At 43.9% G+C, this 23,542-nt stretch overlaps 1 protein-coding gene across 12 annotated transcripts in view; it reads left to right on the top strand.

Moving 5' to 3' along the window:
• SGMS1 (sphingomyelin synthase 1) overlaps positions 1-23,542 on the top strand; it is a 98,773-nt gene that overhangs the window by 40,710 nt on the left and 34,521 nt on the right. For 5 of the 12 annotated variants that reach the window (XM_075109577.1, XM_075109578.1, XM_075109582.1 and 2 more), the window contains exon 3: positions 21,776-22,083. The exons of 4 other annotated variants lie outside the window; for them this stretch is intronic. The gene's annotated coding sequence lies outside the window, so the exon portion shown is untranslated. Of the gene's footprint in view, positions 1-10,371; positions 10,436-21,775; positions 22,084-23,542 lie in introns of all 12 variants that reach the window. 3 more of the 12 variants (XM_075109588.1, XM_075109590.1, XM_075109580.1) reach the window with 2 other exon arrangements.

The raw sequence follows: 23,542 nt of genomic DNA, 5'->3' as shown, positions 1-23,542 counted from the left end.
GAGAAGTGATGCATCTTGGTATCCCATGGTAACTCTCACTTTCCTTTGTTTTTAGCTCATTTGCTTCACTACCAGATAGAATAACCTGACTGGGGGATTAGTTTTGCTTTGCTCGCACATAGATGAAAGTTAGGATGTAGTATTTTCACTCAAACTATTTGCAGAGGGTAACCCAAGCTGTCCTTTATTAAAAAAAATCAAACAAAAAACCCACAAAAAACCCAACACCTCCCCCCCAAATCAAACCAAACCAAAATCCACAAAAACAAGAAACAAAACCCCCCACAACAAAACACACACACACACACAACCTCCACCCCCCAAAAAACCAATACCCTCACCAAACCAAGTAGACTAGAAGCTCCCACCCTAACTTCTCAACATGCAGGAAGCATCAGTTGGGGCTTTTATTCTTTGTTTGCCATTTGGAATATTGAAGCTTGTCTGAGAAGTTTTTGCAAACCACAAGTAGATATCCTGCAAGCATCGGTTGGGCTGAGAGGCAAAATTCTCACCAAAGCTAAATTTGCAATTCAGGTGTTGCAGTTCACACAGGCTTTGCTGCTGGAGACTTGTTAGGTGATGCTTTTTTTTCTTCTTTTCTCCTCCTCCCCCCACCCCCACCCCAGTTGTTTTTTAACCTCTGATTGTTATACACAGTTCCTGGCTGCACCTCAATTAGAAATGTCTGATATATCTCCTGAGATGAGCTCTTGGGAGAGCTTATCTTTGCATTCAGGTATGTTGATATTCTTTAGAAATCTGATTATTTTTTAAAAATGTCACTTAAACTCATTTTCTATTCTATGCCTAAATATCCACTCCTAGCTTTGTTGTATTAAAGCAGTAGTGGTACGATTTGGTCAGCCTGAAGATCAAGGCTGCAAATACAGTAGCTCCTCGCCTAATTTAAACAGTGGGTATAGTCTTTGCAGTTGTAATGAGTACTCTGTTTCCAAACTCTTCTGGGCACTTTTTCTAAGTGCCTTCAAGCACAGCTAGTACAAATAACCCTGCTAAAGCAAAGTAAGTCTGGCTAAACTTTGCCCTGCTGATTCCCCCCTCCCCCCCCCTTCTTTAGGGGAGGGAACAGGTTTCAGAAACCTGATTGATTCTTGGGGTGGGGGTGGGGGGCAGGGAAGGGTGGTTTTGCTCCCACGTAGTTCACATGTGCTGGAGGAGACTGTGGTGAAGTTTTGCAGCGTGGCAGGATTTGCATTTGCTGTTGCCACAGCTACAAGTGAGCCTGCAGCATTTCAGTTCCCTTAGCGGAGGGACAGAGCTGGGGTTTCCAGAGTTAAGGTACCAGTACGCAGAGGTTACTCATTTTGGTGTGTCCAACTGATTTTTGGATGAGAGAGGATTGCAACTGTGGTGTTTGTGTGGGGAGGCATAGAGATGTAGTCAAGCAATTTTTGGCTTCCTGGATTTGGGGCAATTGACCTGCACGATGTTTGCTTTTAACTGGCTGCTAAGCTGTCATCTGATATACAACAACCGTACAGGCACCTGGATGTTTGGAGGTATCGCAAGACTTCGCTGGTATGCACAGGCACTGTCTTCTGTGCCAAAGCAGGGTATGTATCTCTGTTTGCTCTGAACAGGTATTTATTACAAAGCACTGCTCTTACTGTAAGGGGACTGAATTGCTTTCTGTTTGATTCTGGGTTACGTGCAGTGCTAACGTGAGCTATGTGTTTGCATCAAGAGTGCTGCATGGTTAAATCCAAACAATAGGCTTCTTGTGGCAACTGAAAGTGGTGGGGGGAAAAAAATCCTTCTTCTGTAATTACAGGAAAAAGGCAAGCCTGTTTGTAGTAGGAATCAGCAAGAGTTTATTAAGTCATACTTGATGTTTTTTTCCCCTGCATTTTCTGCATAGATTATGATGATTTAAGCATAAATTACTTGAGCAGAAAAAGCACTTGGCCTATCTTTTAGTTACTGATTGCAGTAGCTTTGACTTAACAGTATAAAGAAATGCTGTACCTTTCTGAGGATGACAGTGTGTGCGAGAACTATTTTATTTTGAGAGAGCTTTTGTGCATGTCTATGAGCATATCTGCTGAGCAAACTCCTCCACTTACAAAACACTTCTAACAAAAAAGTTAAAATTAAGGATGCGTTCAATAGAACCTGCTGGTGGTAGATTTTTAGCCCAGTTAGCACCAAAAAACAGTCTCTGTGCTTTTTGGTGTGGTTTTTGTGCTCTTGTTGACCTTGCAATTGCTAGTTGGAAGCAGAGAGAGATCAGGAACCCTTCCCAAACAGGCCAGGCTTTCATGGCTGTAGAGGAGAAGGAATTGTGCCAAAGGAAAAGATCTGAGATTGCAGTATGCTGAAGAAAAAGAGCAGTGGTAATACAAGTGTGATGTGCAAAGCTGCTGTAAGGTAAATAGTATGAACTGTATGCAGCCGGTGACTGTTGGAAACAAAAGCAAGTGTCAAAAGAAAGGTTAGGAGTTTAAAGTCCACAACTAAATATTATTAAAACAAATAATAGCAAGTTTGCCTTTGAGGATAGAAAATCGTACCTACATTCAGAGGCAGGTGGATAATATCCTTTGAAGATGGGAATATTTGTGTGGATGTAGGTTTGATGTCAGAGAACAGCTACCCTGTAACCAGCTGTTTGCCATTTTAATAATTTTAAGCGTGGAATATTTAATAAGTAGGTAAAATAATTGGATTATACCTTCATCCAGATAAGATTAAAAACCATCAGCTACCTTGCAAGTCAAGGTTGTTCTTTTCCCCAACTCGTCTGTGCCTTTCACGTCCAGCATTTCCTGCTGCTTACACTAATCAGCCTGTGATTGCTTTTACATGCGAAACTGCTAACTCTTAGTCTGTCTTGAAAATGGCAAACAATAAGATATTTCCCCTATATTGCCCTATGCAAAATACTAATATGCCACTGGTAAAAAGTGTATGGATACAAGGTGCTCACCTGAGGAAACCGGAGGTTGCAGCAATAGTCAGAAAAGTTGGAGCTGGGGAGGACTGATGTGTGGCAAATTCTGTTAATACAGGGACCTTAGATGCAGTTTCTCACTTAAATTTGAAATGTTGTGAGCAGGTGGCACTTCCCCCCCCCACCCCAAATAGCTGTAACTTGCCATGTAGGTAACTTATAACTGGCATCATGTCGAACAATATAGGCTCGTTTACAGATTTTATTATTGCACTTCATTGGTACTGTACAGGTTTTGAATCACTATGTGAGAAAGTGCTTTTGTATTGATGATGTACTTAAGTTTTTGCTGTGTTGTGAACGTCTGTCTGCTGTAGCTTTTTATTTTTGGAGCTATGGGTTTGTATGTTTGTTTTTTTTTTTTTTTTTTAAAATAAGGGAGGGAAGAAACCCTCAAAACAAAACAAATTTTGTCCTCAGTGACCAAACTGCAGCTCTGACACACAGGGAAGACAAGGTCTTATGCCAGCACAGATGGGAAATGAGGTCTTTAGGTGCTGCACTCAGCCTGTGCTAACATTCTCTTTCTGGGGAGAATTGCCATGGTCTCCTCCCTTGTTTAGGAAATACTGTCAGCAGGAAACGCCCAGAGCAGAGGGGTCAGCTCTGTCAGCATTAGCATCTTGTGAGGTGGTTCCCTAGGGTAGTGTCACTGTGGGTGCTGGGAGCAGCTGCAAAATTGGGAATAGTATGCGGTGCCCTTGGGTTTCGAGATGTCCAGGTCATGGGTACCACTGTATCCTATTGTGTGGTCCTGTAGATCTGCCTCTGAGTATGTCTGTGGTGTCGCTGAGTTGAGTCTAGCTATAAAATGGCTGTGTAAAGATCCCACAGGGATCTGTAAGCTCCCATGCTTCTTATGCTCTCCTTGTGCACTGTTCAACACCTTGAAGGTAGCCAGGGAAGGGATGGTGTAGGGCACCTAGATTAGAAAGGCAGAGGGCTGCCCATCACCTTTTGGAGTATTGAGTCAAGGAGAGGACTTCTTTGGACCCAGACAGGCAGGGATGATTTTTCCAGAGAACAAGCCTTTTTCTGAGCTGTAGGTTAAGTGGAAAGGCAAGCCCTCGCATGGGCATCATCTGCCATCACTTTGCCTTCACATGCACCCTGAAGACTTGCAATAGGGGAATTTAGCTTTTATTTTACAAGGAAATGCCTGTTCACGTAGCAGGTAGAACAAAACAAGTAGCAGCTGATATAACAGGCAGCATATCTGGCTCAAGGCTGAAGAGTCTGACTTTAGAAGGTATAGAAAGAAGCACCATTCAGCTTATGAGACTCCCATCAGTCTGTGGTGAGCTTGTAGGGGTGGAGAGGAAAGCCAAAATAAGGATGTGTTACTTGGACTGATGATAATTCGGAAGAAAGGGAGACTGTAGGCTATAGTACGGCTAAGAATGCCAGAGTTGTGAGACCCAAGAATATTGCTTCTCACTGCTTTTTTTTTGTTTTGGACACAATTGGCCAAGGAATAAAGGTAAATGCTGATGTGGTCAGAATTACTGGGGAAAGCCTTTTGGCAACAGCAGGGTACTGTACACAAGTGAGATGTATCCTTGCAGGCAGCTGCTTGCCCCAGGGACTGTCCAATTTTGTGTGGTTTTGGTTTTTTAGGTATTTTTTTGGGTTGTGGGTTTTTTTTTCTCCCATTGGCCTCATAACTATCCAAAACCCATGCCTGGGATGTCTGCGTTGCACCTAAGGAATTACCTTTGTGGGGAGGAAAATAAAGAACACATCTGCCATCCAGTAGACGTACATCTTTTCCGGCATCTGTGCTTCTTCCTGGAGATCTTGGACTAGTTCTAGTCCATGGTAAGACCTCACATACCACCGTGAGGGGCATCTGCAGGTAATGCCAGCTACACAAAGAGTCTGTCCTGAAGCTGGTGCTATGAACATTGGCCAGTCTGGTCTGCACAGGGAAGGGCTTGGGCAGTTGCAGTTTTATGGTCTGTTCTGCTGGTTGAAGTGGAAGGAGGGGCCTGGACAGGAAAATTATTGTTGAACCATAATTTTGTGTCTGGTTTTGATGCATGAAGATGCAGTTAAGGCTTGAGGAAAAGCTTTTTGAACACTTCTGGAGAGCTTGGATGGATGAAACATCTCTGCAGGGACTGACAGAGCCTGCATCAGCTTGGAGATATTTACTCTGAAAAGTTATACCAAGTGAACTGGTGTGGGGTACTCCCCTGTATTCCTAGAGTCCCACAGCGTTCAACATGGAAAGGCAAAGAAATAGGGGTTTCTGCTCCTCAGTGTGGATTATAATACTGGTGAAGTATTTGTATTAGAAACTGTTATTTCCCATGGGAGTCCATGTCTCCTTCCTTTCTTGCACAATGTGGTCAGACATTGTGGTGTAATTTAATGCTTCCAGTACAAGTAGTTAAAAAGTGATTTAAAAAACAAAACAAAACCCCAAAACAATACACAAAACCAAACTAAACAAAAAAAACCAACATAAAAATCCCTGAAACTCAGAATTACTTTTGAAATAGCCCAGGCACAAGAGAATCTGTTCAAGGATTATTTGGTCTCTTGAGTTTTGGTCTTTTTTTGTTGGTTCTAAAGACGTGCAGAGGTTAAAATTAGAATGGCAACCACTAATAAACATTTACCAGTGAATTTTCTGCAGTCAGCCTTCATTTAGCACTGAAATCCGTGGAAAGCTGTAGTCCATTTTTGGATGCTGGCGACAAACCAGGTAAGCACAGCTTCTCCACATGGTACCGGGGAGCACAGTACATCTTGTTAGGTTTTTACACTTTTTTACTGTTTTATTTTAGAGGTGCATGATGGCTGTGGAAACTTGAATTTTCCTTTACTTAGTCGTGTGGCAAATATGGTCGTCTGCTGTATTAACAGTGAGAGCAACTAAGCAGTGCAGTGACTTACAGAGGTTTATGGTGAATATCTTGATATTGCAAGCAATCCATAAATAATGTAGGTCTCTTCTGCCAAAACCTTCTCGAGTTTATAACATCATTGATCAGAGAAAGTCCTGTAGCCTTTCTTACCCAGGAGAAAAAGCTACTGTCTTAGTCATGCTGTCCTGTTGCATGGTGTATCTAAGGAAGTAACGCAGTTATTTTTGTCAGTAGGTGAATGATCCAAAACTATAGCAAGGTTCCTGTTGGGTGAGTTTACAATGAAAAGGCTGGCTATGCTATGTTGGTTTTATGTTCATCATTTGTGCACTCAGTGCTGGTATAAGGAGGTTCCCTGCGCATGAACATACACTTTTCTGAATTGGGACCACTCAGAAAATACGTGTCAGGGGACAGGATGTAGCTGCTTCAGCTGGAGCCTGGATATTGCATATCTGCATCTTTGGGGCAGGATGGACTCCTGTCTCCCTCTTGACTGCTAATACTTTTTCCATATATAGCTCTCAGTATGTGTGTGTGCGCGTGCACCTATGTCTTTGGTTTTTTTCCTCAGGGGAAATGGAGTTTGGGGGTGCCACCCATGATACCACTGAAACTTCAGCAAAATGTTTGTTATTCTGGTAGCAGCAACAGCATAGGCTGCTTCAATGGGTGGATCTAACAAACCAGTAATGTGCTGGACATCCCAGTATCTCCTGTTTGTTTTGCAGAGCAACTGCTGTGTCTGAATGCTAGATGCAGTCTTCTGGTGTCTCAGGGCTTAATGTGACGCTCATAGAGGAGCTGCTCTATTACTGTGGAAGGCACCTGGCTTTGTAAGCAGGTTAGCAGGTACAAAACCTTTCTGGCTGGACCCAAGTGTCTGCATTAATCAGTAAGTAGCCCTGCAACCTCTTGCATGGTAGTCCTTAGAAATAATATGAGCTACTCTTTACCTAAATAGAGTGCCAAGAGTATCAAAAAGATGAAACACAAATGTAGAGCTTGGTGTTACCAGCCTTCAGGCAAGAAAACATGCTTCTGTTCATGAAAGCAGCTCATGGCAGTATTACATATAAATAGCAGTCCCTCTCTGAGGCTTCTCCCCATTGCCTGCAGATTAATTGGATGGCTTCCTAGTGGTGGTGACCACTAACAGCGAGATTAAGCAGCAGGTTAATTGACTGGGAGTAACCAAGAGTGGTCTGATTATGGAGGACAACCTGTCTTTGCTCTTTGGCAAGGGAAATGGAGTTTGGGGGTGCTAGCCTGGTTTGAGAACCAAAACCCCTGATTTAACTAAATGCCAGTGCCAATGCACATTATAAAAGCAGAGTTGCTAATGCTTTTATGGCAGTGAGGAGATGAGTTAGGCTGTAATTAGCAGCCTCTCTTTTCCCTTGCAAGTCTGGAGAGGATTCTGTAGTTATTTCTGTGTTTAGTTAGTTCTGCTTTATTGGTTTTAATTCAGTATGAAACAGTAGCTTATACTGCCCAAGAGAGGAGGACTGTATAAATGGGGTTTCTTGCATGCTAAGAGTGCTGCAAGTATAAAGAAACTGACCCTTAGCCTCACTAGGATGAGTTGCTTTGATGTTTTGAGATGCTGGTCTAATTTTCATGTTCACAGCTGTGGGATTTTTAAAGACAAAACTTTAGGTGAGCTGAGAATCTGAGGCCTCATTAAGACTAGGAGATCAGTGCAGTGAATTTATGTTGTTTCAGGGCTGTCTCTTTGTGCATCTGTTGCACTGTACTAAAATCTAGCTTGGCAGCTACAAATGGAAGAGTCCCTAAAAACCTTCCCTAGCTCCAGTATGAAACGTGGTATTGCTTAGAGCAACAGACCCTGCCAGAAAATGTACCTTGGACCTAGCTTCAGAGCTAGCCCAGCTTGGAGCAGGGGCTGGACTAGCTAACCCCAGAAGACCTGTGACACTCTGTGGGTCTCAGCACTGGACATGAGGCTAACGCTGAAGAATATGCATGGCAAGAAGCCAGAATTGTGGATGGCCTTAAATTCCCTGTGACCATACACGTGCAGCAAGTCAGTTTAAAAATCGTAGTGTTTTCTTTTTTTACTGCAAATGCTGTGGCCACAAATGCGACAGCTGTCATGGTAGATCTTAGCTGCGCTCTCCTCCCTGCTCAGCCCCCAGTGTACTTGCTCTATTTGCAAAGAGAGGAAAAGGAGGAGGTGTGCTAAACTAGAACCAGTCAAGACAAATGCACTAACGGTGGGATAGAAACATGTTTTACCTTGAGCTTTTTTGTAGAAATCTGAATTCTCTGTGGAGACTTCCCTGTTCCTGAAGAGGGTGAAATCTTAGTAGATAGGATCAGCTTTGTACTTCTGTCTGTTACTGATGACCTGCACTGGCCTCTTTTTGCTAGCCTACCTCCAGCTGTGGGAACAGGGAATGTTGGAGATTTAAAGAAATTACAACTTTAATTTATCTCTTGGCCTTAAACCAAAAATCTTTAGGACTTCTTTTATACCAGCAAGAAGTAGATATCTGCCAAGTCAGTGAAGATTTTACATAGTAAACCTAGAGGGTATCCACATGTGACTCTTCTTGCTTTGTTATAAAAGAGGAGAATCATCCTCTGGTTTTCAGAGGTGATGCACTTGTGGAGCTGAGGGGTTTTTCTATAAAGTATTCATCAAAAAGGTGATGTTAAAGGGGAAAAAAAAAAGACAGGGATAGCAAAACTTGAGGGAGATGGAGACTGTAAGAGAGATTTAAGGAATCTGATGATAGACTGCGGTCTGACGCAAAACCTCCTGACTGGTCTGTTAATGTTCCCAGTCTTTGACCCTTGTGTCACACTGAGAAAGCAGTGTTTGAGTCAAACCATAGCAAAGACAAGCTAGCAACACTGGAAACTGAATCTCAACCTCAAGAGTGAGGTATGGCATGTTAGTTGTCTCCTGCTGAGCTGGTGTGTGATCACAGAACTGCAGAATGGCAGGGGCTGGAAGGGCCCTCTGGAGCTCATCCCATCCCACCCCCTGCTTGAGCAGGCACACCCAGAGCGGGGGCACAGGACCGCGTCCAGGCGGGGGGTGAATGTCTCCAGGGAAGGGACCCCACAGCCTCTCTGGGCAGCCTGTGCCCCTGCTCTGGCACCTGCACAGGGAAGGGCTTTGTCCTCATGTTCAGGTGGAATTTCCTGTGTTCTGATTTGTGCCCGTTGCCCCTTGTCCTGTCATTGGGCACCACTGAAGAGAGTCTGGCCCCATCCTCTTGACACCCACACATTAGATATTTATAAGCATTGATAAGATCCCTCCTCGGTCTTCTCTAGGCTGAACAAACCCAGGTCTCTCAGCCTTTCCTCGTGAGAGATGCTCCTCAACACAGTGACATTGTGGGTTTCTGCCATGGGTGGTACTGCAGACAGGACTGAGAAGCTTCTTCTGAATACTTGTGTTTATCATACATGATATCTTGGGTGCACAAATGAACTGGCAAAATGATCACAGAATCACAGGCTGGTTGAGGTTGGTGAGATTGGAGGTCATCTTGTCATGCCCACCCATGTCACCTAGAGCTGGTTTCCTAGGACCATGTCCAGTTGGGTTTTAAGTATCTCCAAGGATGGAGGCTCCAAAACCTCTCTGGGCAACCTGGTGCAGTGTTCAACCCCCCTCAGAGTAAAAGAGGCATTTCTATACATTGATTAAAACCCCACGAGCCTTCTCTTCTCCCAGTTGAATAGTCCCAGCTCTCTCACCCTTTCCTCCAGTCCCTTAGTCATCTTAGTGGACATTTGCCGGACTCTGTCCAGTATGTCCATGTCTCTCTTGCACTGAGGAGCCCAGAACTGGATCCAGCGCTCCAGGGGTAGTTTCACCAGTGCTAAGCAGAGGGGAAGGATCACCTCCCTCAGCCTGCTGGCCACACTCCCCCATATGCAGCCCTGCAAGTGCAGTCAGACCTCCCGCATGTTCCCCATGCTGTGTGTAGTGGTGCAAGGGCACTACAGAGAGGCACCCAAGGGTGTTGAGTTCCCAGAAATTGTATGCCAGCTTTCCCCATGACACCCTGCAGGCACTTCCTTATCTGCATACAGGCCTTCAGGTGTGTGAGTGAGGTGGCTTTCCTGAAGCTTAGCTGGACATGCAAAAATGTGTGTGAACTGCCAGGATGGCAGTCTTTCCCAAGTAGAAACAGCATGTCTTCTGGCAAAAGCCAGGAATATGTGAGGAAACTCCCTGTTGTTGGATGGATGCAGTATTTATCTTGGATTGTTCAACCTGGCTCTAGTGTCTGAGTCAACATTGTGCATGTAGCTTTATCCTCCCCTACTTGTCTTTCCTAATGTAACTGAATGTCTACAGAAGGGCTGTATTTCTCCTTCTCCTCTGTTGTGTGTCGATATAAATATATATCTCTATATCTATATGTATATATATCTCCTGTGATGTTGGAGGAGTGTTGGCTCAGATGGAGAGTTTTCTTCCAAAGCAAAACAGAAACCGAACGTGCGAGGTAAAGTGTTCCTTTCTTGTCCTCTTAGGGAGAAGGGTGGCCTGAAGAGTGATAGAAGATTATTACCTGGGAAAGATGGGAAGCCTGTGAAGGTAGATGGCCTTTTTTTTGTTTAACTAACCCAGTAACAAACCACCCCACATGAACTTTTAATTATGGGATTGTATTGGGGGCAGAGGTGTTAAACATTGGGGCAGTATTTTAGAAAGGATCTGTGAAACAAGTTGATTAAAGCCTTTAGGTCTGAGGACAGTGGTTCCTTATTAATGCAGCAAGTGGTTCCTTATTAATGCATGCACAGCATCAGCACTGGGGGATTGCTTGTTCCCCCGCTCATCCATTTGAGAACTGCTTCAGCAAACTTAAATGGCAGCAATTTGCATAGGTGATACAGAGGGGCTTTTCTTCTCTCCCCACCAAATACTGTTATCGCACTTTCTAAACAATTAAGAGCTGTGGCTTCTCAAAAACTTTCCAAGACTATTCCATTTTTATTGCGCTCAGCTGAAATCTAAAATAACAGATTTGGATGAAAATGCTGAAAAGGTGTAGACTGAATTGTCTATATTGTGCTGGTAGGGTAGTTTGCAAAATGAGGCTGTTTTACTTTTGGTTTAAGTTCAGGTTTCCTGAGGTCTGAAGCTACATTTCCTGCTTTTTGCTATTTGTGAGCTGTAGAAGACACAGAAAATAATGCTTCAAGGCTTGCGGTTCTGTAAACGCACACTGTGAAGCTGAGCATGCTTGAGCACTGTATTTTTTTTGCAGAAATGCCGATCACCAAGTAAATCTAATAGTACTGTGTAAATGAACAGGGCAAGTCCACCTCTTTAGAAGGCTCAAGTATTTACCTTTACCTTTTTGTTCTCCCTGTTAGATATTTTAAACTCCTTACAGACTGCATTTTTGTGAAGTGTAATTGCAGGGGTAAAAGCTCAGACAGTGATTTTTGCCAAATACAAACTTTAACGGTCAACAGGAGGTCTGTGGAAATACTGTTCTGGATTGGTCCTCTTTGATGTGGGTAGGGAAGAAACTAATCTCTTCTTACTCTAAGATATCATAGCACGCAGCACAATAATATCCAAATAATGTCATCCTTTGGGAGTAGTTAAGACTGATCTTTTAAAAGAAATGGGCAGTTCCTTTGACTCAAGTTTCTGAGAGGACAGGAAGGATGGTGTTGTCTACAGCGTCTGTCCCACCCAGCTCACGCAGAAACAGCTCCAGTTATTTCTGGCTTTGGATAATCCACCATGAGTAACTGAGAGCAGGGGTATCATGCGGATGGATTCCACTTGTCTGTTCTTTGATCATATGGGGACTTCCAGGATCAATACTGAGTTCAGAATGGCGTGATGGCTTCCTGTGTGGGTTTTGAAAAGATCTATGTAGTCTTTCTGTTGTGGCTGGTGTCAAGAACAGAAATTCAAGTGTGAATGTGGTATGCACCAGCTAAAATGTATTTGATGCATGCCAGAGGAAAGATATTTGGCCATGGCTTGATTTAGTAATTACTGCTCTGTGTGTGCTACAGCATAGTATATTTGCAGTGTAAATATACTGAGTGTTTTTTAGTATTGAGAGAGCTCCTAGTAGTTTCTCTAGTAAGGCTATATTTAGGCGGTAGACATACCCTTGGTCATTAAAATTAACTGTATCAATAGGAAGTGAGTTGAAACGAAACCTGCTACTTAGTTGCAAATCAAATCTATGCACGTTCATCCTTCTAAAATACATTACTTGCTAAGAAATTTAGAAATTGATACACATGGAGTCTTATCTGATGTGGATGGATGCTACACTTAAGCAGAACTCAAAATGTGCCAGAAAACAGAGGCTTCAGCTTCTGCCTGGGGTGCACAATGCCATTTGTGGTCAAAGCTGCTGCGACTTGGCTTCAGTGGGGGCAGGATGAACTTCTCTGGGTTCCTGTTAAAGTTAGTTCTCGACATTGTAGTCAACAACACAAATTCAGGTGCTTGTAGGGGAGTGTACATGTAAGAAATATAATGAATTGGGATTTCAGTAAATGCTGAATTTTTGGGGAGATGTGTGCTAGGAAGAGAGTTTTAATTGTCCTAGTGGAAGGACCAGGCTGCCACTTTCAGTGCTTACACAGAACTGATGCTTGTACTTCCTATAGGAATAAATTGGACTACAGAAAACTACTGCCCAGTCTGTAAGTGTGTGCAGCACCAAAGGGAAAACCCATAAATGAATCAAAGGTCCCATCTTTAAACAAGCAGACTGAAGTAGAAGGTAGTGCTGGTGTTTCCTAATTGTTGATGTAACAGAATCTCTAATATTTTCCATGTTTATACCTTGGCTTATTTTGCATCCTGTGATCATACCCTTTTCTTCTGCAGCCCAGGAGATGCTTCCCTCAGGAAGTATTAAACTCTTGGCTTGTGGGACAGAAAAGCCTCCTGGGCCTGGAGCACAAAGCTTGTGCTAAGCAGCAAGCACTTAGGTCTTCATCCTTCCTCTCGCTTCTCATATGCATCACAGTGGTCAAGGTTATAAATATGAAGTCTAACAGGTCAGCACCTGAAAATAGGGACTGGGAACATTTTTATCACACTTCGATCATTGGTAGATGTATAAGTAAAATTAGATTTTTGAGTTATACCAAAACCAACACACGCCTGTGGTGGCATTGCTGTATGTTCCCCCCTTTTTTGGGAGGAGTGTAAAGGGGCTTTTAAACACATTTCCTCAGTAACCTCTTTGAGCCTTTAGTGATTAATGGCTCAGGCTTCCTGATCGTCATTTCATCTTCACTGCTCTGAATTCATCTGGTCACCCTTTGAACCCAGGTAAACTCGTGGCACTTGCCGTGTGGAGGAAGTCACAAGGAAAGGATGTATGTTGTGATGATGGAATTGCATGGCTCATCTGTGTGTAACGCGGTGATAACACTGGCTGTGCCAACACAGGATACTGGGATTACAACACCCTGCAGTCCTCACAAATAGCTCCTTATCACTTTTGTTGCATTGTTCCCTTTGCCCTTGGGATGGAGGAAATGGATATTTGAAGCCCTTATTTGCAGTATTGATCTACGTCATGCTTATTAATGAGTTAAGGCATTGGATAGGTGGGTATGTCTGCGTCAGTGCCGTTTAACCTGTGAATATTTACTTGCAGTTATGTAGGGAAAAAAGGGAGCTGGAGGCAGTGATTAATTGATAATTGACTTGTGTTTCGTCTTCAGAGTCTTTGAGTTGGGTAAATGTCATTCTGGGTCTGCTACCTGGGTATAAGAGAGAAGACACGCATTGCATGAACAGCAGGTGTGGGTCATGTGTTCGAGGTAGTTAACTGTCCCACTGAGGTGCCACAAAAATATATTGCAAATGAAGGAGCTGGATTTCTCTCTGGTTTGTATTCTGTGTGACTCTATGGTGTGCAAACAAATACTCAGGAAGTGGAGACTGGGTAAATTTATCTTTAACAGGAAAAAGCCCCTTCCATCCCCAGGGGCCCTGGTGTTGACTTCTAGCAGGAAAGAGATAATGTATTAACGCTCGCTTGGAGGGGGGGTGGGTGTGTTGGCTTTGCTTTTGGTTTTTTGTTTTGTTTAGGGGTTTTTAATTGTTTTTTAAGATGCTAATTTTGCTTGTACTGAAGTGTTGGTCTTTCAGATTAATAAGAAACTCCTTTGAAGGGCAAGAGATAGCATCAGCAGAGCATGAAGTTGGTGTTTGCAGAAGGGTGCAGTGCTGCTGCTGAAGAATAGAGGAAATGGAGGAAATAGCCAAGACTCTCATGTCTCTGCCCCTCCTTGGCATAGAGATCAGCGTTAGTACAATTTTAAGCCTCACTGTTTTAACAGAGGGATCGCTGAGCAGGCCTACAAGCAGGTGGTACCGCATGTTATTGAAATGTGAATTTGGTATAAGCTCTTTTTTTTCTGAAAGAAAAAGCATTTGCCTTGCAGTGCTCTGCGTAAGCCCAAGTATCGACATTTTGGGTCCCTTTATACATAATAAATGAGTGACTTGCTATATCCAGCCAGCCATACTTAAAAAAATTGAGGGTATTTTCCTAGAAGTTTCTTGATGATAGCAGCAGGTGGTATTTAGGTAAAGAGTAGCTCAGATTCTTTCTAAGGACTACCATGCAGGCCAACTTGATCTGTCAAAGGCTTTAAAGAAGCCAGAGTACCTGATACGTGCCAAACTACTGATACAGAAAACAAGCAGCATTGTAGCAAGATATGGGGCAAACAACAAAGGAATTAACTGTTTGATGGAAAAATCAATGGTACTACCGGTCTGTGTCCCATTACAGTATTTCTTAAGGAAACAATCTGTTGCCTGTAAACAGAGGCCTTTGGGTTGAAATTTTGGGTTTGGAAGAAATAAAACCAAATTGACATTCTTAGGTGGTGACTTCTTTAGCCAGGGGATTTTGACACACCTGAGTAATGAGACTTCTCGGATAAAAATAAGTGGATAAGAAAATAGGAGTGGCTCTTCATGAGCTGGGAGCACTATAGCTGGATGTGGGATTCAGTCATGTGTGAAAACGCCCTGCCGTGTGAAAAATGTCCTTCTGGTTGAGTCAGTGAGTTTGAAAAGAGTGTCTTGTTTCTATTTTTCTCTTCTATGGAATGCTTCACTCCTCTAGGTTAAAATGTGACTGCAGTTGTATTAAACACTTGCTTCGAACTGGGTGTCTGCACATCTCCCATATGAAAGTGAATTACAGTAGCACAGTGTGCCACCTTGTTTTTCTCTGCTCTCACCTCTAGAGAGGTGCTGAGCATTAGACTCAGCAGAGCAATCACAGAATCGTAGAGTCATTAAGGTTGGAAAAGACCTCTAAGGTCGAGTCCAACCATTACCCCAAACACCCAGGCCTCTTAAACCATGTCCCAGAGTGCCATGTCTACATGTTTTTTGAACACCTGCAGGGATGGTCACTCCCCCACCTCTCTGGGCAGCCTGTTCCAATGCCTGACCATTTTCTTCAGTTAAAAAATTGTTCTTGATATCCAATTTAAACCTCCCCCGGTGCAACTTGGGGCCATTTTCTCTAATCCTATTGTCTTCCTCAGCCTCCTCTTCTCCAGGCTAAACCCCCCCAGCCCCCTCAGCCGCCCCCCAGCACACTTGTGCTCCAGACCCTGCCCCAGCCCCGCTGCCCTTCTCTGGACACGCTCCAGCCCCTCAATGTCCTTCTTGTCCCGAGGGGCCCAAACCTGAGCCCAGCATTCAAGGTGGGGCCTCACCAGTGCCGAGCACAGGGGCCCCATCCCTGCCCAGCTCCTGCTGGCCACACCAGTGCTGGCACAAGCCCGGGGGCTGGTGGCCTCCTTGGCCACCTGGGCACTGCTGGCTCATGCCCAGCCGGCTGTCAGCCAGCACCCCCAGGGCCTTCTCCGCCGGGCACTTCCCAGCCCCTCTGCCCCAGGCCTGGAGCGTTGCCTGGGGTTGGTGTGACCCAAGGGCAGGACCCAGCACTTGGCCTTGTTAAACCTCATACAATTGGCCTCGGCCCATCGCTCCAGCCTGTGCAGGTCCCTCTGCAGAGCCTTCCTGCCCTTGAGCAGATCAACACTCCCGCCCAGCTTGGTGTCGTCTGCAAACATACTGAGGGCACACTCAGACCCCTCATCCAGATCATTGATAAAGATATGAAACAAGGCTGGCCTTTGTTTCCAGATCCCAGCTTCTAACTGCAGAGCTGCCACTGAGAAAATCTTTGTGTTTCTCTGATCTAAAGGGCAACCATGGTGTTTAACCGGGAACAGCAGAAGGATATACACCTGCAGACCAGGAAAGCACAGGTAATGAGCAAAAGGACCTATTTTATCTGTTTAGAAAGACGATGCCAGTTAGACGAGAGCTCCAGAGACTTAAACTGCTGTATGGCTGGGACAACACGAGTGGTGTGGAGGCTTGCTTTGTTGGCAGCAAGAGCTCCTGTGTCCTGGCGGACCTCCAGAACGTGTGGGGATCCCACTGGTGTTTCTGTCATCCTTTTTACACCTTTCAGTCACAACGAGTGCACAGGGTTACGTACATGTGTATGTGTGTGTGTGATCGTCCCTCAGAGCTGTTGCAATATGGTGGAGTCTTGTGACTGTGGTCAGATGCAGAAGGGGAATTAACTGAGAGCTGCCCAGGAGCAGGTCAGCCAGCCAAAGCTTTGGGAGGCTGCAAAACTGATGCAAGGTCAAAGTACACCAGGTGTTCAAATACACCACCACAAAATATTTCTTAGTTCGCTTCTGAAGGAGGAGCAGGGGCTGTTTTCAGCTGAGTTTCCAGAAGCCACTGGTTTGCTGTCAGGTTGTGTGATCATCCTCTTTGCAAGTGATTTAAAATACACTTCTGTTCTTGCACACGTGCTTAAGCAAGAGATGCTGAAATTAGCTCCTTTGTTGCAGGAAAGATTTGGTTTGGTGGTTTTTTTTTTTTCCAGGTAACTTGGTTCAACTTAAAAGCAGGTTGAGCTTTTTATAGGAAAAGAAAGAGAAGTGTTGTTTCCTCCAGACATTACTCTGAGTCACATGTTATATGACACAGCATTCCTCTCTGGAAACTTAATTGCTGGAACTGATGAGTACATGAGTAATCCAGAACCACCCTTTGTGTTGGTTACACCTAAACACTTAACCTGGCATCTCTAGAAGCTTTTTTAATAAATACTTCGTGGATTTTAGCCAACCTTCTAATGTTTCTAGTATATATCAGAACCCCATTAAGGAAAATTTAATGGCATTTTTCAGTTTTGAAAGCAACTGTCTGTTCCTAGCAACCTTGCTCATAAGAAGTTGCAATGGCTGTTAATGCTGTAATAGAGATGTAGTAATAATAAATATTATTATTACTATATGTAATAGTAAAGTTTCAGGTTATTTCTTAATAGGAAAGATGATAGATTGGGGGGCATCCACTGCCACGGTTTGTTTTTTTTGCTACTGGCCTGTTCAAAATCTTGTTATATCAAACAGGAATATACCCCTTTGCTGGTTGAAAACCCTCAGAAGACAGGGTGGAGCAGTGACGGCCAGAACAGTTTTGTTTTAGGAGTGAGTATTTTTGCATCTTTAATAAAAAGTACTTCATTTCTGGATCATAAAGCAGATGTGCTGAAAGGTCTCTGCCAAAGCTCTTCAGAACTTAGCAATGTCCTCAATTTTGTGTTTTCTTTACAAAGACATTTCAGCTCAAGAAAAATGGTTAAAAAAACCCAACAACCAACCAGCTTGGAGCTGGAAAAATAATAAGCTTGGTATAAATAACAAGCAACAGGATTTGGTACATTCACAGCATCTCTGGAGAGTGCTGCGTTACAGATTGCACAGTGAGTTTGCTATAAACTAGGTTACTTGTTTTGTGGGGTGAAGAGTAATAAGCAGCAATTTTAGAGTGACCGGGGTTGTTCGGCATATGGTGATACTAAATGCTAAGTAGAGGGTTTGATGCTTATAGCAAACCGTGACTCAGTGCAATAGCTAATGCTTCCTTTCAAATGAGCAGGTGGTTACATTGTAGTAAGATCAAATAGCTTTGCTCTGAAGAGAATGGGCTATATACGTTAAATAATTTAAAAAAACTTGTCCTCAAGCTGTTGTTGAACAGGGTGTTTTAAAGTGTTTTGAAGCAAACGGAGGTCAGTGTAGCTTTTTAACGCTCCTGTAGCACATTTTTTTCTGCTATATCAGTGACCAGATTCAGGGTACTTGAAGGCAAAAAAAGACCAAAAAAAAGATTCTTAAAAGGTTTTTGGGATGTGTGGTGGTTGTATGGATTTACATTGCTTATGTGAAACAACATGAACATATCCTCTCTGGTAGGTGTTGAACCTAGAAATCAGTTATCAGTCTTTGAACTCATACCTGCTTCTGCACTGGTAGTGGTCCTTGGTAGCCAGCAAGCCACGTGCCTCCCTGCTGGGTCCTGTAAAAACACTTCCTGAAAAAGCAAGTATGTAGTTCTTCCACTAAATCCTTGCGTTGGAAGGAAAGCTGATTACTAACTTAAGGGGAGAGAAATTCATCGCTTTAAAAACCGTTGCCTATTTTGTGAGACTCCAGAGATGAGAGAAGGTAAAGCTAAGTTACTCTTTGTGTATCCGTTGCTTTTAAACTTTATTTATATCTTCTTATCTCTGCTCAGGCCTCCTTCTTCTTTTTATACCAAAGTATTTTTACATCTTTATGCTTTTTGTTTTTCGGGCATGCCCACAGTTCAGTTGGAAGTAGCGTCATTGCTGTTTTTCTTTACCTGGGTTGCAGTGCTTAGGCCTTGGGGTTGAGTTTGCTTGGTGGTGTGAAAGAGGAGGGTTTTTTTTAGTTACACTAGACTTTACTTCCTACCTCCTCTGCTGGATTTCATCTGATATATAGTTTCTTTACTGATGGGCAAGGGAAAAGGTGACTCAATATAATCTGTTTACTCTGAATTTTTTGGTGTTTTGGCAGATTTAAGCTGTCAAGGCAAGGAAGGCTTTTGGAAAGATGCTCTCTTGCCAGTGCATGGGATGCTTGAATTACCAAGAAACGTTAGCGCTGAAGTTTAGTAGTAGCTGTTTCTCTTAAGTGCCAGCAGTCAATCTCAAATCTACTGTTGTCACATAGCTCATGTCCTGATCAGGAAAGAAGCAAACAGGTCAACACTCAGTGTCCGTCTCCCTTCTTCAGGCATTTTTATGGTGGTGATCATCATATTGAAGCACGATGTGGGAAGGTGGAGATAAGCAAAGCAACAGCCACTTAACTGAGAGCAGTACTCCCAGGTGTTCAGTCCTATAGAAAGAAAATGATGTAATCAGTTCAGGCTTTCCTCCGTTTTAGCCCTTAGGCTAAATATGTCCTGGCTGAAGTGTGTAGGAGGGGAAAAACCAACCCTTTGCAAGTACTTTTTAAAAGTTCCTTAAGCATGTTTCTTTCTATTTGTTTAGGGCTTTACAGGGTATTAAGTTGTATCTGTCTGGACACATGCAATATTTAAATGCTTAATGATTAAACATGTTGAAAAGGTGTTCCCAAAGCTCTCTTTTAATTACCTGTAATACTCGTCAAACTGTTGTCTCCTCTCCTTCTGGCCCCACCTCACTCGTGGGAAAACAGGCCTGGCTTCGTTACATGCCTTGAAGTCACTGAACCCATACAGTCGTGGATCACTGAGGGGAAAAATTGCATAGATAAGATCTGCTGGAGTAATAAAAGCATTTTTCTCAAATATGAATGCATTTATTGTCAGAAGTGAGTTAAGTTTGCCTCTGTCATCACCAGGTGACTTCTCCTTCCCATGAGGTATGTATTGGCCCAAAGTAGACATAAGCATCATCTACATAACAAGGAATCCACGGCCTGTAGTGTATCTTCTAATTAATGCATTGATTCCTCATATATATTCTCAATGGGAGCAATATACAGAATTGGTACCAATTGAATTACATCTAAGAAATCTTTAGGTAATGAGTAATTGCCAGTTCTCCAGAATCCGTCCTATCAAGTGGGACAAGGTTGGGCAGATGCATCTGTTGAGTGTTATGGAGCTCAATTACTAATAGACTGCTGGAAAAAAGGCCTAGGGAGCTCACTAGTGGCTAATCCACACTTCTCATCTCTCCTCAGATTTAAAATAAAATGGACTCACTTGGACTTGACTCTCCAGCCTGCTGGAGGTACAGCTTAACTGTTAAAATCCTTCCTAAAAGAGCTATGAAAAAGGAAATCTGATGATTAGTTCACTTTAGCTAGGGTCTGCCAGCTCCCATGTTAATGGTGATCTGCCGGAAAAGGAGAATTAGCCTATATATTATTTAATTCTTAAATGAGGGAAAAAGCTATTTGAGAAAGGGACATGTTGGACCATTTAAGCGAAGTGCTTTTCTTGGTTGATCTTTAAGGCAAAAGACTTTTTAAAATTATTTACAGGCAGGGGAATTGGCTGGGCTCACTGACACAAGATGCTCACTGTGTTCTCCTTGAACCGGTGCTTGCAGACACACAACTTGATGTTCAGTCCCTTATCAAAACCTTCTCCCCACCCCTCTCCTCACCAGTATGTGAAGGGTAGTGACAAACCTGTGGACTTTTTTAGCTTACGGACTTTGTGGAGGAGCTGATAGTGAGCACGTTGCCTTTGATGCCTGGCTGCCTACATGTGTTAGGAACAAGGATTGGTGAGCTGTGCCCAGGAGCGTGTGTCTATTAAAAAACCCCAAACCAGCCACTCCTTAGAAATACTTATTTTCTGTATGACAAGATTAGTATGGAGGGACTTCTTTGTTTGGCTTCTGAAAATACTTTTTCCACCCTGTATTTCTTCAATCGGGCTCTACAGATTCCTTGGTCTTACTGGCAGCAGGCTTCCTGTCCTGGGGTGGAGTTCAGAAAACCTGATGCTGCTGTTTGTTAATGCTGGTGAGTTGCGTCTCCCCGTTTTGTTTTATCTGTGAAGTGGAAACAGGCCACTTCATATGCCTCTGACTTCATTCCTGGACAGTATCTCTTTTGCTTACAGCAGCCACTGGGCTGCATAGAGTCCTTGCTCTCACGTAAGCTGCTGGAAAATGCTCTGCCAGTGCTGCTTGTCCCTTCAGTCTTTCCAACATGTGGCTTCAGTCTGCTTTGTATTGTGGTTTTGTACTCAATTACATGGATCTCCCTGCTCTCCTGCAGTGAGTGGCCAGAAGAGGTCCTCCACCCCCTCTCACGCAGCTCACCAGGGATGCTTCGTACCTTCCTTTCCCACTCATCTTTGCCACTGCCTATATTTGGGTGCAGGAGGTGCTAGCTTTCCTCAGTCATGCGTTTCCAGTCCTTGGTGTCTTTTGGAATAAAGGCTGGATGTGTGCCCTTGGGGACCAGTGATGCTGCCTACCCAGGGATTCTGCTGCTGCTGGCAGCAGTGCGGTGTAGCCAAAATCTTCTTTGAAAGGTTGGGGGTTTTGTTGTTTCACTTTGTTTTTAGTGTGGTGAAGTATGACTTTGTTGGTTGGGTGTTTTGCTTTGTTTTAGGGTTGGACTTAACATCTGATATTCCTGTATATTGGAAAAAATGAATCTTTCCTCCCAGCACTGACTCTTTCAGCTTCACAGTGTCATCTTGAGTCTTTCAAAAGTAATACGCAAGGGTTTGCTTTGGGCTACTCACACACATTAAGAGTCAATAGACTTGAATTTATACGGTAATTTTATTTCCCCCTGTTTCAGCGGTTATTTTGCCGGTAAAACCTAGAGCTGCCACAAGGCGTTACACCAGCAGCTGTGGGAAACTGCAGCCCTCTGGCCGGGCTGGCGCTCCTGTCCCCCCTCCTCCTCCGTCTCCTCCTCTCGCCTGCTGCTGACGCACTGTTCGGGCGTTGGGGCACGGCAGCGCGGCTGGGGAGGGAGTGGCGGCAGTAGCAGCCGGCCGGCCTTCGCTGCTTCGCCTCTGTTCACCTCGCCTGCTCTTCCTTTCCAGGCGCTTCCTGCGCGGGGCTGGTGAACAGAGCGGAGAGGAGCACTGGCGAAGCCCAGCACCACACTGCCGGTGCGAGGAAGTTGAAAAGCAACTTTTAATTTGAAGGAAGTTCAGCTTGTGAAGGAGCCGCCAGTGAGATCCTTGGGTCCAGGAATTGCTCTGCCGAAGTGGTGGAGGGATTGTAAAACGTTTCAGCTTGCAGAGGCCTTGCTGCTGTCTCCCTCTTCTATTCCCTTAAGCGTCGCGTCTGGCTGGCGGCTGGGAAGAGGAGAAGTTGGCTGCTGTTATCCACTGCCTGATTTCCATGAGTGAGTAGCTCTCCAGCTCTGGATGATCCTGTTTTAGTTAGAAGGCGTGTACAACTGCTGGTGAAGGGCCAGGGGCTGTGTTTTGGAAGCGAGCATAAGGACTCGGATACAATAAGATCTAAAACATAGCTTTTGGGGATTTTTTTTTTTTTTAAAAGATAACACTCAAGCTTATTGTTAGTCTCTTATTTGTTGGTTGTTGCTATCCCCCTGCGTCCAAATAAAAGTCAGCCAGGCTGCCAGCAACTGGGGCAGCAGTTATCCAGCAGGTGAGTACCCCTGCCTTGTCCCCCTGAATTATGTCCAGGGTCGGGTGTGTTTCTATCAAACGGGTTCATCACTTGTCATGGTTGGTTGTGGAGGCGTGGTGGAGCCTCTCCACGGTTTCTAGGTTTGGAGGTTTTGTTTGCAGCACACTGGTACAAAGTAATCAGTTATGCAGTGTGGCAGAGGCACTTGCTTGCACAAACTAAGAGTCGGGGAGATGCCGCTGTCCCTCTTGCCATCCTGGGTACCTCTCCCCACCCCTAAACCCCTCCTTAATTGCTGCCAGATATGCCTAGGGCAATCGCAGTGGGTGTTTCTATGAAACAGTAAAAGCAAGAATGTATTAGACTTCATGAGAGGGTTTTTAGCAGCTGTACACGGGAGGAGGCAGTGACTTGCGACTGTGCCGCTCTGGGTGTGTCATGTTGTCACCCTGCACCCAGAAACATGAATACTTCAGTTGTAGAGGAGGGTGGCCCTGGGTGTATAGGGGAACATGGTGAGTCATGGGGAAACCACAGAAATCCTCTTGGTGAGCTGAAAACACTTCAGAAAGAAGAACAGAACTTTATCTGTAAGCTGTGTCTTAGATATGCAGCTGAGTCTTTCTACAGTATGGGATCCTATTTGTGCGTTTCTGGCACAGCTGCCTTTTGTTCTCCTTGTAAAATTCTTGTGAACTGTATGCTTTAATCTGGAAGCTTTCTAATAGATTTATAGTGATGAGTTGAACAATTATTTTCTTACTCGACTTTTGGGGAAGAAACTAAAAAACCTGTGCCTCCAGTGGCTCATGTGGTGCTTGAGGAGATGGTTTAGTAGTGGACTTGGCAGTGATAGGTTAGCAGTTGGACTCGATGATCTTAAGGGTCTTTTCCAACCGTCACGATTCTATGATTCTATGATCTCTGTGTTTGTGCGTATATATAAATATGAAATATATATACACACATATATGTATGTGTATAGACAATTATGTATACACACAGAAAAGCTACTCCAGGTATTGGTTTTTAGTCTGTGTTTGTATGTATGCGCATAAGTGTGTATGTATTAAAAAAATTAAAATTAATTTTTTTTTTTAAAGCAGGGTGGGGTAAGCAAGCTTAGAGGAGCATTAATTTCTTCCTGTCCTGTCAAGTAATACCATAGTTACCTTATTTGTGAGTTGATTTGATTATGCGGATGAAGG

The sequence above is a fragment of the Phalacrocorax aristotelis genome, chromosome 14 (assembly GCF_949628215.1).
Source record: "Phalacrocorax aristotelis chromosome 14, bGulAri2.1, whole genome shotgun sequence".
NCBI classification, from domain to species: domain Eukaryota; kingdom Metazoa; phylum Chordata; class Aves; order Suliformes; family Phalacrocoracidae; genus Phalacrocorax; species Phalacrocorax aristotelis.
This window is presented reverse-complemented; position numbering and strand designations above follow the sequence as displayed.